Raw genomic sequence first — 17,048 nt, forward strand, 5'->3', positions numbered from 1 at the left:
AATAATTTTTAACTATATTCAATTAAATATTTTCCATGTTTTAATTTCTGTATTTTTATTATAAATAGCATTTCACTTTCCTTGATACTCAAACCTATAGGTCTTTCTTTCCTCCTCTCTCATCAATGCTCAGGGTAGCCCAGACACTGATTCATTAAAATAGGGCAGTGGCTTGTGAGAACAAATACCAGCCTTAAAATCTTGGCCAGAGGTTTTCATATAGGATAGAGAACTGCTTACTCTGAGCTTTAAAAATCCTGTCCCTGTGCAAATCCCTAGCTCTTGAAAGAGATTTAGTGTTCATGTTATATTTTAAATTGATTACAAAATTATCTCTTTAATCCATGTGGAATATGCTTTTATCCCCTAATAGATTTAAAATTTTTAAACATCACTGTGAGGATTGCAGAATATTCTAATTATATGATAATTTACTCAATCACAACCTATATTTTTAGTGTATATAATATCTTCTCCATATGAAAGGGTGACTACAAATATGAATTTAGTTTAAACAGAAGTAAAGGTACTCTTTTCTCTATATTGATGGAGTATTAAATATAGAAGATTGAATACTTTCCTTATTTAATCATGCTGATTTATTATTCAGTGCTAAATAGACATGATTAATTTTGTAATATCTTTGGTAAATTACTTTTATTCTGGATTTTTTCTCTTTATGATTTATTTTAAATATACAAAGGAACATACTTTGAATTGTTATGGAGAGAGAGAGAGTTCACTTTTAAATAAAAACATCTCCAGAGGTCAGAAAATGAAACCCAGATAAATCTTTGCTTTTTTCCACTTCATATTTTTCTTCATTATGTTTGCCTAAAGTGTGCTGTGTATGAAAGTAGTGTAGATTTATATCAATAAATTAAATTTGTAACAACTATGTCAATTCTTATGATTTGTGGATCCAATGAAAGCTCCATGGAGTAAAATATATCTTAACATATGTTAAATTTAAATGAAGATTATCAGCTTCCCTGTAATTTTCAAATGGCTAGAGACTTGTGACTGTGGAAAACACAGCACTGGATTGCCCTTTAATTTGTCTGGTGTATGGGTGAAAGGAAGTTAGGGACTAATGACATGAACCCTCATAACCCATCCTGATTAAAGAACACTCCAAATGTAGAAGTATATTTAGAAATGAGGCCTCACTGATCTAGTACGGCAAGGTGCTATTGCATGCTTTTTCTAATTCTTAAATTTCTCAAAAGAAGTAGGTGCTGCTTGTGAAAAATTCTCTCAGAACAAGTCCATTGTAGCATCTGTTAATCAGAGGAGACAATGAAAAACTTTAATGGACCCTTTTTGGCAGTGAGAGATGCAGCAACATTACATGGATTTTGTGCCCTAACAATACTTGCAGGTCTAGGGTCTAAACAGAATAGTTCTTGAGTGAGAAGTAGCAAAGTTGGCAGACACACATATGCAGAGTAGGAAGTCTGAATGCCTAGCCAGCACAAATGGGCTAACATTGGATGTTTGGTTGGATTGGTTACTTTACAAGGCATCGGGGAGACAAAACTTGAGAATTCTGGTGATCTTGGACATCCACTAACTAGCTTCCTGGCCTCAAGTACATTGTTCACCAACTTTCTAAAGATAGCAGCATGACCTATCTATTCACAGGCTCATGAGACTTTCACTGTTGAAAATACTCAGCTGTGCTACAGTGATCTACAAATGTAAGGAGTAATAAAGTTTTGCTTTCACAATAATAAAAATGAAGATATAGAAATTATTGCATTTGTGTGTCTTTTTCTTTTAAGAATAGAGAACATCATTCTAAGTCAAAAAAGCCAAACTGAGAAAGTTAAGGGTTAACCATTTTCTTTCATATGGAACAGTGGACCAAAATAAAGGGGAAAAAGGGGGGATCTCAAGAAAATGGAAGGGAGACCAGTGGATGGGACCAAGGGAAGGGAGGAGGGACTAGAAAAGAGAGGAACAGTGGAATGAAATTGATCAAACTTTGCTCTGTTCATATATGAATATACCACAGTGAATTTCACCTTTATGTATATCTATGTATATATAAAGCACTCATTTAAAACAAACCATAAATAAATAGAAGGAAGATCAGTAGAGTATAGGAAGGGAAATGGGTTAGGGGACAGAAAGGGGAAGTATTAGGGACTGAAGTGTAGCAAATCATATTTCATGCATGTATGAACATGTCAAGACGAACCTCAATATTATGTATAACTATAATGCACTAATAAAAAGAGTGGAAAATTAAATTTAAGAATATTAAGCAAAATTTTAGACTGAATTTATGAGTGCTAAAAGAACTGAACTGGTGTGTGGATATAAGATTTCTAAATTCCATGTCCCTTCCATTGACTAATAATATAAAGATTTTCAAAGAAACAACACTTAAACTTTATGTTTATGCCTAACCTACCCATATATTTTCTGATATCCTTCTCATCCGTTGACTTTTGTTGTGCTTCCTTATAGAGTAACTTTTCCTATTACAAAAGTCATATATCATGCTGCCAAAAGACTTTTAAAACAACAAAAATTAAAAAAAAACTGTACTCTAAAATCTACGTCAAAAGATGTTCATTTAGCATACATATATCTGTATTTTTAAATAGAAAATTGTGAGTATGTTTTGTGGGAGTGTGCTGTGTGTGTGTGTGTATTAACAAATACAGGCTTCAGAAGGATTTGGAGTCTCTGGGAAGAAGGCTGCATTCTCCATAAGGGGGTTCTGACTTTGCTGAGTGAGGGAGAAGCCTCCACTTGGAACCCTACTGTTGTGGTGAAATAGAGGCCACGTTGTAAAGGAAATGTATTCCCAGGGAATATCTTAACAAAAGTCTTAATCTTGTTTTCATTCTGAAAATGATCTAAGTCAGAATTGTTGCCTTTACTAGAACTCATAAGAACTTTGATGTTTGACTTTATTTTGCCAGATTGTTCTTTGCCTGACTTTATTTTCATGAAAGATGATGAGGTTTTAAAATCTGCAATATTCACCCATCTGCTTATGCATCAAAGAAACTGCTACTTAATATCTAGGATGTACATAGAATTATCCTAGAATTATGTAGATGGTGGAATAGAACAGAAAGATAAAAACTAAGAATATAACTGATGCCTAATGAATAGGCAGTGTTCACAAGTCTGTGAAGAAACTGAACCTATATATATCATCAGATGGACTAAAAACATCAGATTGACTAAAACCTATAAAACATCACAATGGAACTAAAATATGGTTTTATCATCAAAGGCCCTAATGCAACATCATCAGTTATAAGCTGGATTCTTTTATGTTTATATATTGCTAATCACCAGAGAAAACAAACGGGAAAAAAAATCACCCTTTAAGAAAAATTAACAAAGTAAACGAGGATAGCAATATGATCTATCAGCATCACACGATGTATTGATTAGCAAGCACCCTAGGAAAAGTGAGACTGTAAAAATTCGGTCTTCAACATTAAATATATAAATGCAAAATTAAGATCACTATAAGAATAAAAATATAGATGGGAAGCTAAAGAATGCTACCCGAATAAGTTGGTTTTCAAAAGTTCTTCTCTGAGATTACACAGAAACAGTTGAACTCATGCTTGGAAAAATTCTAGGAAGCACCAGTGGGAAGCTAATGAAAAAAGACCCACGGTAAGACCCATGATGACCCATGGCATCATGCTATAGGGATTTCTCAGCAAGAGACAAGTGATGGGGAACAGCGCCATTACTCCTCCAGATGGGAAGATGGCTTTCCTTCATTTCTAAGAAAATGTAGGGAGTTTCAATTGATGTTGAAAAATGCACATAGAACTCAACTCTTCTGAGTTCATTTAGAAGTGAACTAAAATCACTAGATTCAAGAAAGAAAGACTTTGCAATTTACAAGTGCTTGGAGCAATAAGTTAAGACACATCTTAACATATATTTTAATTTGGAAAATAATGTACCCATATAAAACACACACAAGGGGTAAAATCCTAGTGAAAATCAAAACAGACTCCTACTAGAACACAATATTTGTTGAAAAATGGCCTACTGCTGATTTTTGCTTTTTCAATTAGATTTGTAATGAATGGAATATATTAGCATTATATTAATCATTGTTAGTGATCATTGTTAGTGATGTTATTAGATGATTAGATTTGAAATATGTAGATCATCATGATGATTTAGAAACTTTTGTTTACTTTTGATGGGTAATCTATAATATGAGTTAGATGACTTATAAATCATGCATTTGTACCAGATAATAAAACAGGTAAAAATGGACAAATTTTATAGAAACTTGTGATATTTTGTGTTTTGAACAAAACCTCTACTACTCTTGTGTTGTGGTGTGAACTGATAACTATAATCAATAAAAATGTAAGTTATAGGTTATAGAGAGTAAAAAATTTGGTTATAGATATAAGATTTTGATAAGTGAGATAAGACAATTATAAATCAAGAACTGTCATAGACAGGCCTAAGACTCCATTTTGCTACCTTCTATTTAAAAAAACAAAACAAAACAAACAAACAAAAAAATGCTACAAGAGTTGTTTCTGAGAAACTGAAATAAAACCTGTTTTCTTATAATATATTGTTTTCTGTACTTTGTACTCAACAAAATGTACTCAATCCAGGATATGGGGGTCTTGGTGACCTAAGACTTTGAAGTAGATTCTTGTCCTGCTAACCACCTGCTTGAACTCAGGATATGGTTGTCTAACACCTGCTCAAACCCAGGATGTGATTGTGAGTTGCTGTGCTAATTGCTGTCTTAGTGTCTATGATGGGCTTGCTTGTACAATGCTAAGGAAAACCCCTGAGTTGTGGTTTCTGTCTTTAAGTTCCCAGGATCAAGGCCAGGAAATTGCTGTTCTCCCAGACAGCTTCAGTCTCTACAAGTGGGTGACAGTCCCTGGCCAGGTAAATAAAGCTCTCATTGATTTGAATTCAGATTTAGAGTGTTTTCTGAAGTGGCCTCCCATAACAGTTGCACAGTGAAAAACATTGTAATCTACCAAACAATAAAGGAAAGAATTTAAAGTACATGACTTTTAAGTTCTTGACTGATGTTCAAAACTAACATGTGCATTTTAAAGGCCTCCAATATTCACCAGGTGGCAGTATTTGGCCTAAGTATGATCAAAACAAAACTTGATCTTTTTACCTGTGCTAGTAAAAGAGTGACACAGGTGCACAGAGACTGTGCATTCATCCTGAGAATGCTGGATTTCAATGCTCTGTCTCTTCTGAAAATATACCCTGTAAAATATCCCTAAGGGACCTGATTATTTTCTATGAGGTCATCTCTCATCACTTTTCTTCATATTGATGTTCCTTTTCTTTCCTTTTCCACCATTAAGCATTCTTTAGAATAAGAAGCCAAACCTTAAGATGGTATTTATATTTACATTTTTTTCCTTGTTCCACAAATGAGTTCAGGCTGACATTTAATGTATAAATGTGATAAACGTTTCTATTTGTAGACAAAAACTGAATTTTAGACTTTGCTTAAGAACCAACATGGCTGGTTAAGGTAAATTTCCTTAACTTTCTTTTGTTTCACTTTCTGTCTATGAAGGGTGGTGGCTCCAGGAGTCTCTATGTGCATGAGGGTGAGATCAGAATGGCCTTTAGTTCCCTCAAGTTTCAAAATTTCAATATAGACTCTGCTTATTGGTTGAGAGAATCAGGTAGTCTGTCATGGGATAAAGAAGAAATGTGCATTAAAAGGAAAACTGCATCCCAACAGGTGCTTCCAGAACACACGATTTAATCATAACCTCAAGTCAGGATTAAATATAGTCTAGAAAGCATCAAATGGAATAAATATATGATGCACAAATGTGATGCAAACTTCCTTAAGCTTGATCATTTAAAACCAGGACAGGAGAATCAAAAGCACCCTAGATGGCAAAGAATTAATGGGCCCTGATCCTCTAGGATAATGTAATAAAATTACAAATTAGTAAAATAAATATAAGTTTAACTCACTAAATACAAATATTTAACATTTCAGCATTTCATTGATAGATAGACCTAATAGCTATATGTGTGCATAGCCAAAATACTTCAGTGTTTCCATCCAGGATTATTGTATATTATGTCTTTCTATGCTGGAAAATTCATAGGATATGCCAATATATTACGCTGGCTCCCAAATCACTGAATGGTTTTTTAAATACATTTTTACCACTGTCATAGAAACACAATGGTGCTTATCTCTATATTGCATTACTTATATTGAATTCTTAGTCTCATGCATAATTTACTGTGGCTATTTCTTAAGCATTGGATACTATCCCCTACTCTCACAAAACATAAATACAATTAGAAAATCAATATCGTATAGAAAACAGAATGAAGATGCACTTAAAATACAATTTAACTTGAAGTCGCAATTGATTGCTGGATTACATTTATTGAGATAAGAATTACTTATGTGCAAAAAGGACCCATGTGCAAAGACTTGGTTGCCAGCTTGTGGTGCTACTGGGCCATGCTAGAACCTTTAGCAGGTGAGGCCTAGTGGAAGCAATGTCATGGGGGGAGGTGCCCTTGAACGGGACATTGGGATCTCAGACCTTCCCTGTCTTGCCTCCTGGCTGCCATTAAATGAGCAGTTTCCTCTGCCACATGCTTTTACCAAGATGTGCCATCTAGCCACAGTCCCTAAAGCATTGGCGTCCACTGAACATTGCCCCAAACTTCTGAAACTGTGAGACAATATAAACTTTTCTTCCTCATAATTTTTTATCACAGGCATTTTGTCACAGTGATTGAAGACCGGCTCATATAGTCATGGTGGGCAGCCAAAATAATTTTAGAGATAAAAGAATGAAGAAATATGTAACTCTCTCATTGAAACGTTGCTCACTGTCTTTGGGATCTCAGACCTTCCCTGTCTTGCCTCCTGTAACTGTGACACACAGAATACTTGAGAAAATCAACTTAAAAAGAGGAAAGTCTTACTTTGGCTCATGGTTTTAAGATTTTAGTTTTAACCTTATCACTTTGGACCTGTGCTGACACAGTACATCCAGTGGGGGCACAAGGTGGAGCAAAGATGCTCAACTCATGGCAGCCAGGAAGCAAAGGAACAGAGAGAGAGAGAGAGAGAGAGAGAGAGAGAGAGAGAGAGAGAGAAAGGAAGAAACCAGGATCCTAAATTCCTTTAAGAGTACATCCTTATTGACTCACTCTCTTCAATCAGGCCCCACCTCTTAAAGAATCTACCAGTCCCAATAGTACCCTCACCTTAGGACCAAGCTTTTAACCTATCAGCCTTAAGAAGACACATAGGATCCAAACTCTAACACTCACCCAAACCAGGAAAGAGTAAGTGTTGACTGGAAAAATTCCTTTTACTATGTGAGATGTAAAAATTTTAATACTAGACATCAGCTAGTACTAGTGTGATCTCATCTCTAGTCTGTTTTATTAAATTTAGTCAATGTTTATCAAACCCATGCTACATATCAGAATTCCATCCTGTATAAGTAGAAGGAAAGAAAATCAACATTTAAGGAAGAGGGAAAAGCTGCTTGATATATAGGTAACAGAATGTTAAAGCTGCAACTTTTACAGGTACCCAATGTAGTGGAGGAGAGATTCCTGAGTTCACAACTTTTGGATTTCTGGTTTAAAGGTCTCTCATCCATGCCAGGAATATCTTCCAAAGGAGAGAGGAGTGAGTGCCTGCTGTGAGGAGGATTTCTTGGTTGACAAATGAAGTTGGATTAGGAGTCACTTCCGTTCCCCCAGGGAGGTGAGAAATCACTGCCTGCTCCATCATTTCCCAGGAGCCACAAGGGCTTTGACAGACAACTGCCTTCTGAAGGCTCCAACAGCAGGTGGAGCTCCATGTCCGACTCTCACTATGCTCCTTTGCCCATCCGCTTAGTCCATCCTTACCACTTTGTAAACTACACACACACACACACACACACACACACAGAGAGAGAGAGAGAGAGAGAGAGAGAGAGAATATATCAAGAGAAAAAGAGGAAACTTTGAATTGAGACAAGTATGTCTATTACCAAAGAGTAGGTAGGCTTGGAACGACCAGTCCAACAAATAAATTTTATTGGAGGAAGAAAATCCATTATTGAAGTTTATTTTAAGGGCGGTAGAAAGAGAAAACATGTTACTAATGTTTTACTATAAATCGAGTCCATGCCAGTATAGATACACAGAGCAGCAAAACATAGAAAGTGATAACACGAGGCATGAAAAGTTGCATAGACTATGATGATAGCAAAGAAGAGGACCATCGATCATAATGTTTCATAATGTATCTCATATGTAAATGTAGAAAAAGTTTTGTGTTGTCTGCAAATATCTTCCTGCAGCATGGCCAGCAGGATCTGTCTCTGCATTGTCAGCCATGAGGTTTCAGTTCAGAAATGAGCTCCTGCCAGAGTTCCTGGCTGTGCCGAGTCAGCCCTGCCACTGGAGCACGCTGACATGTGCATTGCTTGACATTAATCTCCCACACTCTTGTTAATGTGCTGTTCTCACCTCCCTCTTCCCAGCAATTTCTCAATATGCCAGCAGTGTCTCCCTTATTACTGCCAATCTCTTCCTACAACAATCTAGGGAGAATGGAGGAAAATGGATATCCAGTTTTATTAAACCAATAATTGAATGCACTTAAGGTTGGTCAGGAGGTTCCGGCTGAAGGAATTTTAGAACACTTCTGCAGTCAAGGGCATGGACAGACCTATGCTGCTCAAGAACAAAACTTTATTCCTAGACCAGGGCAAGTTCTGAAGGGCTGAGATTGCTGGATAAAGTAACCAGGCAGTCTGGCAAAGGAAGAGTGAAAGCAAAGAAAACAGTGAAATTCTTAAATCTCACTTGGGCAAGTGATCCCATCAATGGAAGCCTAAATTTCCTTATTTATATCAGTTCAATAGAAGAGAAAGAAATCAGTTAAGTGAATGTGAAAATACACACCAGACAGTTCCTATGGATTTTTTTTCTAAGTTATCTAAGCCCGTTAGCTAGTAATGACTGCTTGGACAAGTTCAATGAAGACTATACGGCTGCTTTGAGAGTGGGGAAGAATGAACTTTGCAACTCGGTGGTGTCTACACTGGAGCTGGAGGGCAGAATGGCACTTTTAGTTGTCCCTCAGTATCCAGTGATCCAACCACCATAGGCTGAACACATTTGAAAACAAATTGCCTCCGTACTGAATGTGTACAATTTTTTTTCTTGCTATTTCCCAAACAATACAATATGCCACTACTTACTTAATAGTTATCAGTGAAACAAATACCTAAGAAAATCAACTCATATATGGGCTGGGGATGTGGCTCAAGTGGTAATGTGCTCGCCTGGCATGCTCAGGGCGCTGGATTGGATCCTCAGCACCAAATAAAAAATAAAGATGTTGTGTCCACTGAAAACTAAAAAATAAATATTAAAAAATTCTTTCTCTCTCTTTTTTTTTTTTAAAAAAAAGAAAATCAACTTATACAGAGAAAAATTTTGGTTCTGTTTTGGAGCTTTTGCTCCACAATTCTTCAGCCTGCTTGTTTGGGGCCTGTGGTAAGGCAGCACATCATGTTGGATGTGCATGTTGGAGCTAGTTGTTCATCTCATGACAGGGAACAGAAAAGAGGAAGAGGAACAGCCCCCTCCCCATGATTGGAAGACCTACTGCTTGGACCCACCTTCTAGAGATTCTACTACCTCTAGTAATGCTGCAGGTTAAATGGCCACATATATGTCAAACCAAGCCTTTGACATATATGTGGCCATTGGGAAACATTTCCGACAGAAACTGTGGCATATATTTTAAGTACTCCAGAGATGACTCAATGCATATAGGAGGATGTGCATAGGTTATATGCAAATATTGTCCCATTATCTACACAGGAATTACTTAAGCATCTACAGATTTTGGTATGTAACAGGATCCTGTAGAGTTATACATACCTTCAGATACTGGGGGATGTATAACGCTACTTAGCTACTGATGGTGATTCTAAAATGACAACAAGGAAAGAACTTATAACAAAGGTGGTTATGAGATATAAATGAGGTAACATGTATAGTGGTCTCAGAAGAATGCTTAATACACTGTGATGTTTAATGACTGTTAATAATTTTATTATCCCTTGAGCTATGACACTGTGATAAAATGTAATGTATATGTACAAATTACCTATGTTTATTTAATTTTTGAAATGGTGTATTGTCTTTTTTTGAGAAAATTAGTCCATAAACTACCAAATGAAGATTCACTAATATTTTGGAGGGTAAAGAAATACACAGAATATCCATATCCATATCAATAAATACCCAGCTATTTCTAATTTACATTTTGCTCATCATGATATTATTAGATCAAAAAGTCCCATTTGTAGATAGTAATACTAGTGTTGCTTAATGATAAAGTTTAAATCTTTCAACCAAATTGTAGACTTTCCCTTATAGATTCCAGAGATCAAGCACGTATGTTGACTTGGGTTCCACTTGAGAAGTGTCCAGAATGGGGCCACCATCACAACCTTATTTAAAGAGATTTTGCACCCAATTGACAAATCTGCAATCATCAATTTACTTGACTCTCCAAAACTACTCACTCTTTCTGGGTGGGTTTCAGAATTGTCTCAGTGGGCCATACTCTGTAACAGGTCTCAGATGTTCAAAGCTCACAGTTTGGAACTATTGTCAACTGTTTCTATTAAATGATTCAAACAACTGTGACTTGGAACACTGACATATCTAGAAATTAATTGGTCCAGGAAACGCACTTACAAAGCACAATTTGTAATAATGAAAATAAGAACATTCTCTATAAAATCTGCTTCTTGAAAAGAATATTTAAAATTCTACTCTAACTTAATCACTCTTTGCCTGTGTTTCTGATATTAAAGCAATAAAAATCCACTCATATTTTTTTCTTTAATCAGAATACAAATGAATATCGCAGGTTGAAAGAAAAAGACCTGTTGAAAACAGTTACAAGGCATTCCATTCATCACATGTAGTTTTATAATTCCCAATTATATTAACACCATATGTAGTCATTTAATTACAATTATTAAATGACTCACTATTATACCTAAATGACCAATTTTTTCAAAGTATCATAATTAATGAAGAAGTTCAATTAATAGACTGCTCACGGAAACATATGTTATTGTTTGTAGATTTAATCACAACATTTTTTAATGGTTTGGAGAGAGCCAATAAAAATGAAACCCCAAAAGCTTTTCACCAAAGCCCATATTTGAAAGATTAATTTTATTCTTTCCTGTTTTAATACCAACTTGCTTTGCATACCTGCATGCACCCTTCATGGTGCATTTGCTTTGAAGAATTTTTAGCCTCTTCAATGGACATACACATTTTTAGTCAAATTAAATACAATATATAAAAAGTGCTTTGGTTGTAAAAAGATAATCGCTTTCAAATGGCATCCCGTTGGAGGGATTTACACTTTTTTCTGGGCTATTTCAATGTTAACACAAGATATGTTAACTCTTAAGTCTTCATAACCACACAGTGGACTGGAACTGTAGCTCCCTTCTTATTCATGAGAAGGTCAAGGTTCAAATGACTCAATGATTTTCCTAGGATTATGAGAAGACTCAGGTCTAAATCTTCCTCTCTCTAAATTCTCTTCCCTATTTCTCACTCCCTGTTTCCCAAGGGACCTGCACAACTCAGAAAGGCCTAAACACCTGGAGATCTGTTTTATTGCTGGGAGATGTTTCTGTTTTGTTTTATTGTTTATCTGATTTTTCAGAAGGGGCTGAAATCTTCTCTCTTGCGGGTTGTACATATTGGTTTTTCACTTTCGTAGTAAGTGTGTTATGCTGAGAAGAAAGAGGAAGAGAACATGTTTAAGAGGGATTATGTATAATTTGCTAGTGTTCAACATGACTGAGGAGGCTAAATGGTGTATTATTTCATGAGTCAGAATAATCAGTTAGCTTAAACCACTTTATCATATTAATAGCGTGGCACAGTACTTCTTCAAAAAATTCTTTCATTAGGGACAGAATTATTCAGATCTCTCATGATTGTCATTTGCCAGCTGACTACACACCATCTATGCTCTATATTGTAGCAGCTTTTAAACTCCCTGCTGTGGAATAATAAGACATAATTCATTTTTTTAGTCTTTTGAAGCATTTGTTTATGTTGACTACTTTACATTCTAGAGATGAAATTTGGAGACAATTTTCAACTGTTTCATTGTTAATAGTAGATTAAGAAAATGTTGTAAACAACTTTTCTACTGATAACTTACATCAGACTATAAAGAAAGTGTTGTATCTAGCTGTGTCTCAAAATGGGATAAGCATTTTGGGGGTAAAGATGAATCCCTTCACTGCTTTACTATAATTCTTTTTTCTCTCTTCTCTCACTCTTTTATCCTGTCTGAATTTTGACTGTATCTGACTTACAGCTACACTGATATTTAGGCTTATTTACTGTCCACATTCAAGATTTGACCTAAGACAGAAATATAATAAAAACAAATGTAAAAGAGAAACCTCAATTAGGTTAATCTTAAAGGAAAGTTGAAATGTTTTCATTCTGTAGGACTCTAGGATTGTAAGAACCAGTACTTATAGGATGACTTGTTTTACATGTGAGTTAATAATCACTATATTAATTTCATGGGACTGTAGAAGGCAAATTACTTCTACCAAAGTCTAATGAAGAAAACTCAGTGATGAAAGAGTTAAGATTGAACTTTTTCAGAATATCTAATTCTTGAAGCTCAAAGTAAATGAAATCAATTTGAAAAAAATTACATTTGTGTAAAATATATATGTCTATACCTAATAACCAGAATATATTGATTAGATCTATATCAGTTAAATGCTGCTCTGTACTTCTATTTAGCAGCATCTATTTTTGATTGAATGTATATTTTCATTAATGTGATAATGCCAATCTTCTATTTAATATGCTGTTTTTTTTTCTGATTTCCTAATATACAATGTTTCTAAAGTGACAACATTGTATTAGGAAATATGCCAAAACTACACAAAAGAAGGTTCCTGTATACACTATAATGAAAGGAAAAAAGTACACTAGCTCAAATTCTTCATTGCTTTCCCTGAATTGGGTTTTTGTTTACAATAATTATATTTTTCACTGAACAAAGGAGACCTGTATTCTAGAGAGTATATTGTCATGTTTAATTTCGTCTTTTCAGCAACTTTGTGTTATTAGTAAATAAGTTTGTCAATAGGGAGACAGAAATAAAGGCATAATACAGTAAGACTGTTAATACTATTATGTTTGTATTTACTTGTTACCTTGTGAAAACACTTTTGAATAATATGAAGCTTTTGAGAAGCAGATAAGATTAAGACTATGATCTTTATTAACAACAAGGAAAGATTCAGAGACTTCAATTAGTAAGAGGTGATGAGGGCTAGAACGATCGATCATTTCTATCACTCCACGCTTTGCTCTTTTCCAACATGACACAGCTTCTGACAACTGTCCTTAGTGCATTGCATGGCAAGGAGTGTGTGGGGCCACAATTAGTATTTATTAAACAACCAAATTATAAAATATTCAGGATAGAGACACAAAATATGTAGAATTAAAAACTCTTTTAAATCTGTCAAATTTATATCCTGGATTAGGATAATTAACTAATGATTTCAATGACTCCCCTTCTAATGGGTGCATTGAGGAGAGCCAGGTCAGCATGGTGGCTGTCTTCAGGAACTCTGGAGTTCCAGTGATGACACGTCCTGGCTTTGTGATCTGGAAATTGTTACTCAAGCCTTTTTGTATTTCATTTCCCCATAAAGGAAAGGAGATCAGATTAAATGAGAAAAAGTCAAATTCTTACCATAGCCACCGGCAAAGAGACAAATATAATGAACATTATCTAACATTATTGTCGTGGTCATCATCACCATCATCATCATTATGACTCTATTAAGGCTGGGTGATAGCTAAGGTTTTATAGTTCTTTTAGTCAAATCAAATCCCAGGCACTAGTGAGTCCCCTGTCCTTACTCTGTTTTATGCAGTAAAGTGATTGGATTAAGTAATTTCCAAGATGCCTCCTGCTTACAAATCCCATATTCTTTATAGTAGAGCTTTAAAATTAAATGTTCTTCAGTGCAAATGTTCCAGATCTTAACTTTGAACTAATAAATATTATTTAGCAAAGCCTTTTACCCAAAAGAGGGAGAATAATAAAGGTCTACTAAAATTGAGAAACACTCATATATTAAACAACATTTAATAGTATTTAGGGGAATTAATTAAAATCTCCTGAAAACCAGGTTAATATAGTAGAATTCAACACACCTAACATTAGGTAGATAGTTGTAAGTACTCTGTAACTTCCAATATCCCCTAAGTCACTGTTGCTCAAAATGTCATTTGCAGATCAGTAGCATTAGCATCATCTGGGAACTTGTTAGAAATACAAATCATCATTTGGGACCTCATTTCAAACCTGCTGTGTTAGAGAATGCAGGTGGTGTGCAGCAATCTGTCTATGAATAGGCCTGCCCAGTGATGTTGAGGATGCTAAAGATTGAGAGCCACTGATGTCAATGAAGGATGGAAAAACAAGTTCTGCCTCCAAAAAACATTTACTGGAGCACATCAAACTGAAATTGAATCCGGCCTTAGAAGACATCTAAGAGAAAAGTCTGCTGCAAATAATTAAAAGTCAAGTAACCAATCAACTGACTTAAAAAAGAGGCTAGGAAGTCATTCTTGATTTTTCCCTCTACAGAAATAAGGTATAAGAAGGTTAAAGAAAAGTTTTAGAAGAATACCAGTGCAATAATTCTAGCAGTGAATTCTTCCCAGTAAAAATATATAAAGTTCCACCTTTCTGCTTAGTGCAGAGAACTAGTTTCTTCATGCTGTACATTATTTGAAAGAAATGAACAAATTGTTGCTCTTTTAGTGTTTTTTACAGTAAATTTTGAAAAACCCCTAGAAGCTCAATACCCTGTTTTATGAATGTCTATATTAAAAGTAAAAGGAAAATATTCTCCATCTCAGTTGATGGTGTTAATTTTCCAAGGTATAAATCCATGAACATTCTTTCTCTTTTCCTCCAAGGTCCTCCGTTGTTCTCTCATGCCCTCTATCTAACAGCACTGGGTATTTACCTGCTCTAGCCAATTTCATCTTGTAATTATTAGAGAATTATTTTTGTCATCATTTCCATTGTAACCACCTCTATTTACATTCCCATGTTTTGGTTTCCTGTCCTTCTTCCTAACTATAACTTAAGACTCTGCACAATAGGAATGACGTGTCCTTAGCACTCAGCACAAGGCCTGGCAGAACAATCATCCAAAAGTTGTTCCTTGGTTAATAGGAACAACTTGAGGATGCCTTTGAAAAGTGCATCTTCTTCCAGAGAAAGAAATGACAGATTTGTTAAAAAAAAAAGGGGGAATGTATTTCTAGTAAGTATTCTAATAATTAGATTTGTGTGATGTTTCTATTAGACTCTCTCTGTCGACCTTATTTTATAACATTACATTTACTTTATCCAGTTGGCTACTATTTTTTCATGCTTTAATATCTGACTTTAATGACTACAACAAAATTAATGACCGTGTATTTCAGAATCTTTGAGCATGGATATCTACACATCTGGAAATTATAATCATACACAGAATGTTTTCAACAATCACAAAAGTTATCTAAAAAAAATTACAGATTATGAGATAAAAGAGTTATATCAAGAACACATTGCTACCTACAACACATTGATTTATAGAAACTGTCATTCCAGAAGATGGTGGCCTTGCTTAAAAGAGGTATTACCTATAAAAATCACAGATACTCTATCATGCTCTAGTGAACTATCTAAGCCCTATGGACATCTTTTATGTGCTAGGCTATGTACATTTCATTTTGCTAAAACCTCATTTTCATTGTACAGCCCAGTATACCAGGAACTATAAGGTAGATTGAAATTGATCTTTCAAAATTATGAAGTTCAAACAAAAAGATACAATTATTGTTTATTCTCAGTGCCTTTGGTGAAGAGGAATTCTAGAAAGTACAAATAGAAAAGGAATTCTTGGCCAGCAAACTGAAACAGGAGAAGTCTTCCAGAAACACATGGTCTGGGATACTTCAGACTCCTGGCAGATTGCAAACCTTTACTGTCTTTTATTAATCAGGATCCAGATCAAGTGTCTCAAAGGAGCCAGGACCTACTTGTGAGACTAGGGTTTAGCTTAGAAATTGAACATCTTCCAACAAACACTCTCATAATAGCAGATATCTTCTCCAGACACCAAATTACTCCGGTCAGCACAAATGTCATTGTCTAAAGAGCCAAAGTTATCTAGAAAATAGAACTAAGAATGCTCTTTAGTAACACATGAAATGACAAATTCAATGGTAATTTTATTCCATAGACTTCCTTCAATATAAAATGATCTCTACCACAGTTTCAATATCTGTCTCACAGGTGTCTACATAGGCATAAATAAGAAGGTGTACAACATAATACATTGCTATTAGAAAAAAAAAAGCAATTGCTTTACGTGTATGATTGTGGAAGGAATTTCAACACCTTAGTGGTGAAACTCTGGGATGTAACATAAAATACATCTTTCAACATTACTGTTCTAGGTCTACTCCAGTCTAGGTTTGTTCACACTTGAGAGTGGATGAGAAAAATAGACTTTCCTATCAATAACTTTTACAAATATGGTAAGAAGCTAACATAAGCAGCATCCAATAAAATAAACAATAAAATCTGGACAAAGGAACAAGCAGAGAGGGGCTAAGACTGTGCAGTGTAATTTAACAAGCCTTTGGTTTAATTAATGGGAAAGGTAGGAAGGGAAGAGACAGACTAGGGACCATGATACACAGGCTGCTGAGAAGACAGAGAGACACACAGCCACAGCTTCTCATCCTAATAATGGCAAAGTCTCTGATAAAACTCCTCCAGGAAAACAAAGATAAGAGGGTGGCCACAGCAGAGCTTGCTTCAAAAGAATGTCACACCTTCTAATATGTCATTTGTAGAGACAAGAGATTTTTGTATTATCCAACAGGGCAGAAATTGC

At 35.2% G+C, this 17,048-nt stretch overlaps 1 protein-coding gene across 8 annotated transcripts in view; it reads right to left on the reverse strand.

Annotated features, from left to right (window-relative positions):
* The window catches only part of Trpc4 (transient receptor potential cation channel subfamily C member 4), a 132,769-nt gene that overhangs the window by 114,426 nt on the left and 1,295 nt on the right, over positions 1–17,048 (reverse strand). The window lies entirely within an intron of this gene.

The sequence above is a fragment of the Urocitellus parryii genome, chromosome 2 (assembly GCF_045843805.1).
Source record: "Urocitellus parryii isolate mUroPar1 chromosome 2, mUroPar1.hap1, whole genome shotgun sequence".
Taxonomy (NCBI): Eukaryota; Metazoa; Chordata; class Mammalia; order Rodentia; family Sciuridae; genus Urocitellus; species Urocitellus parryii.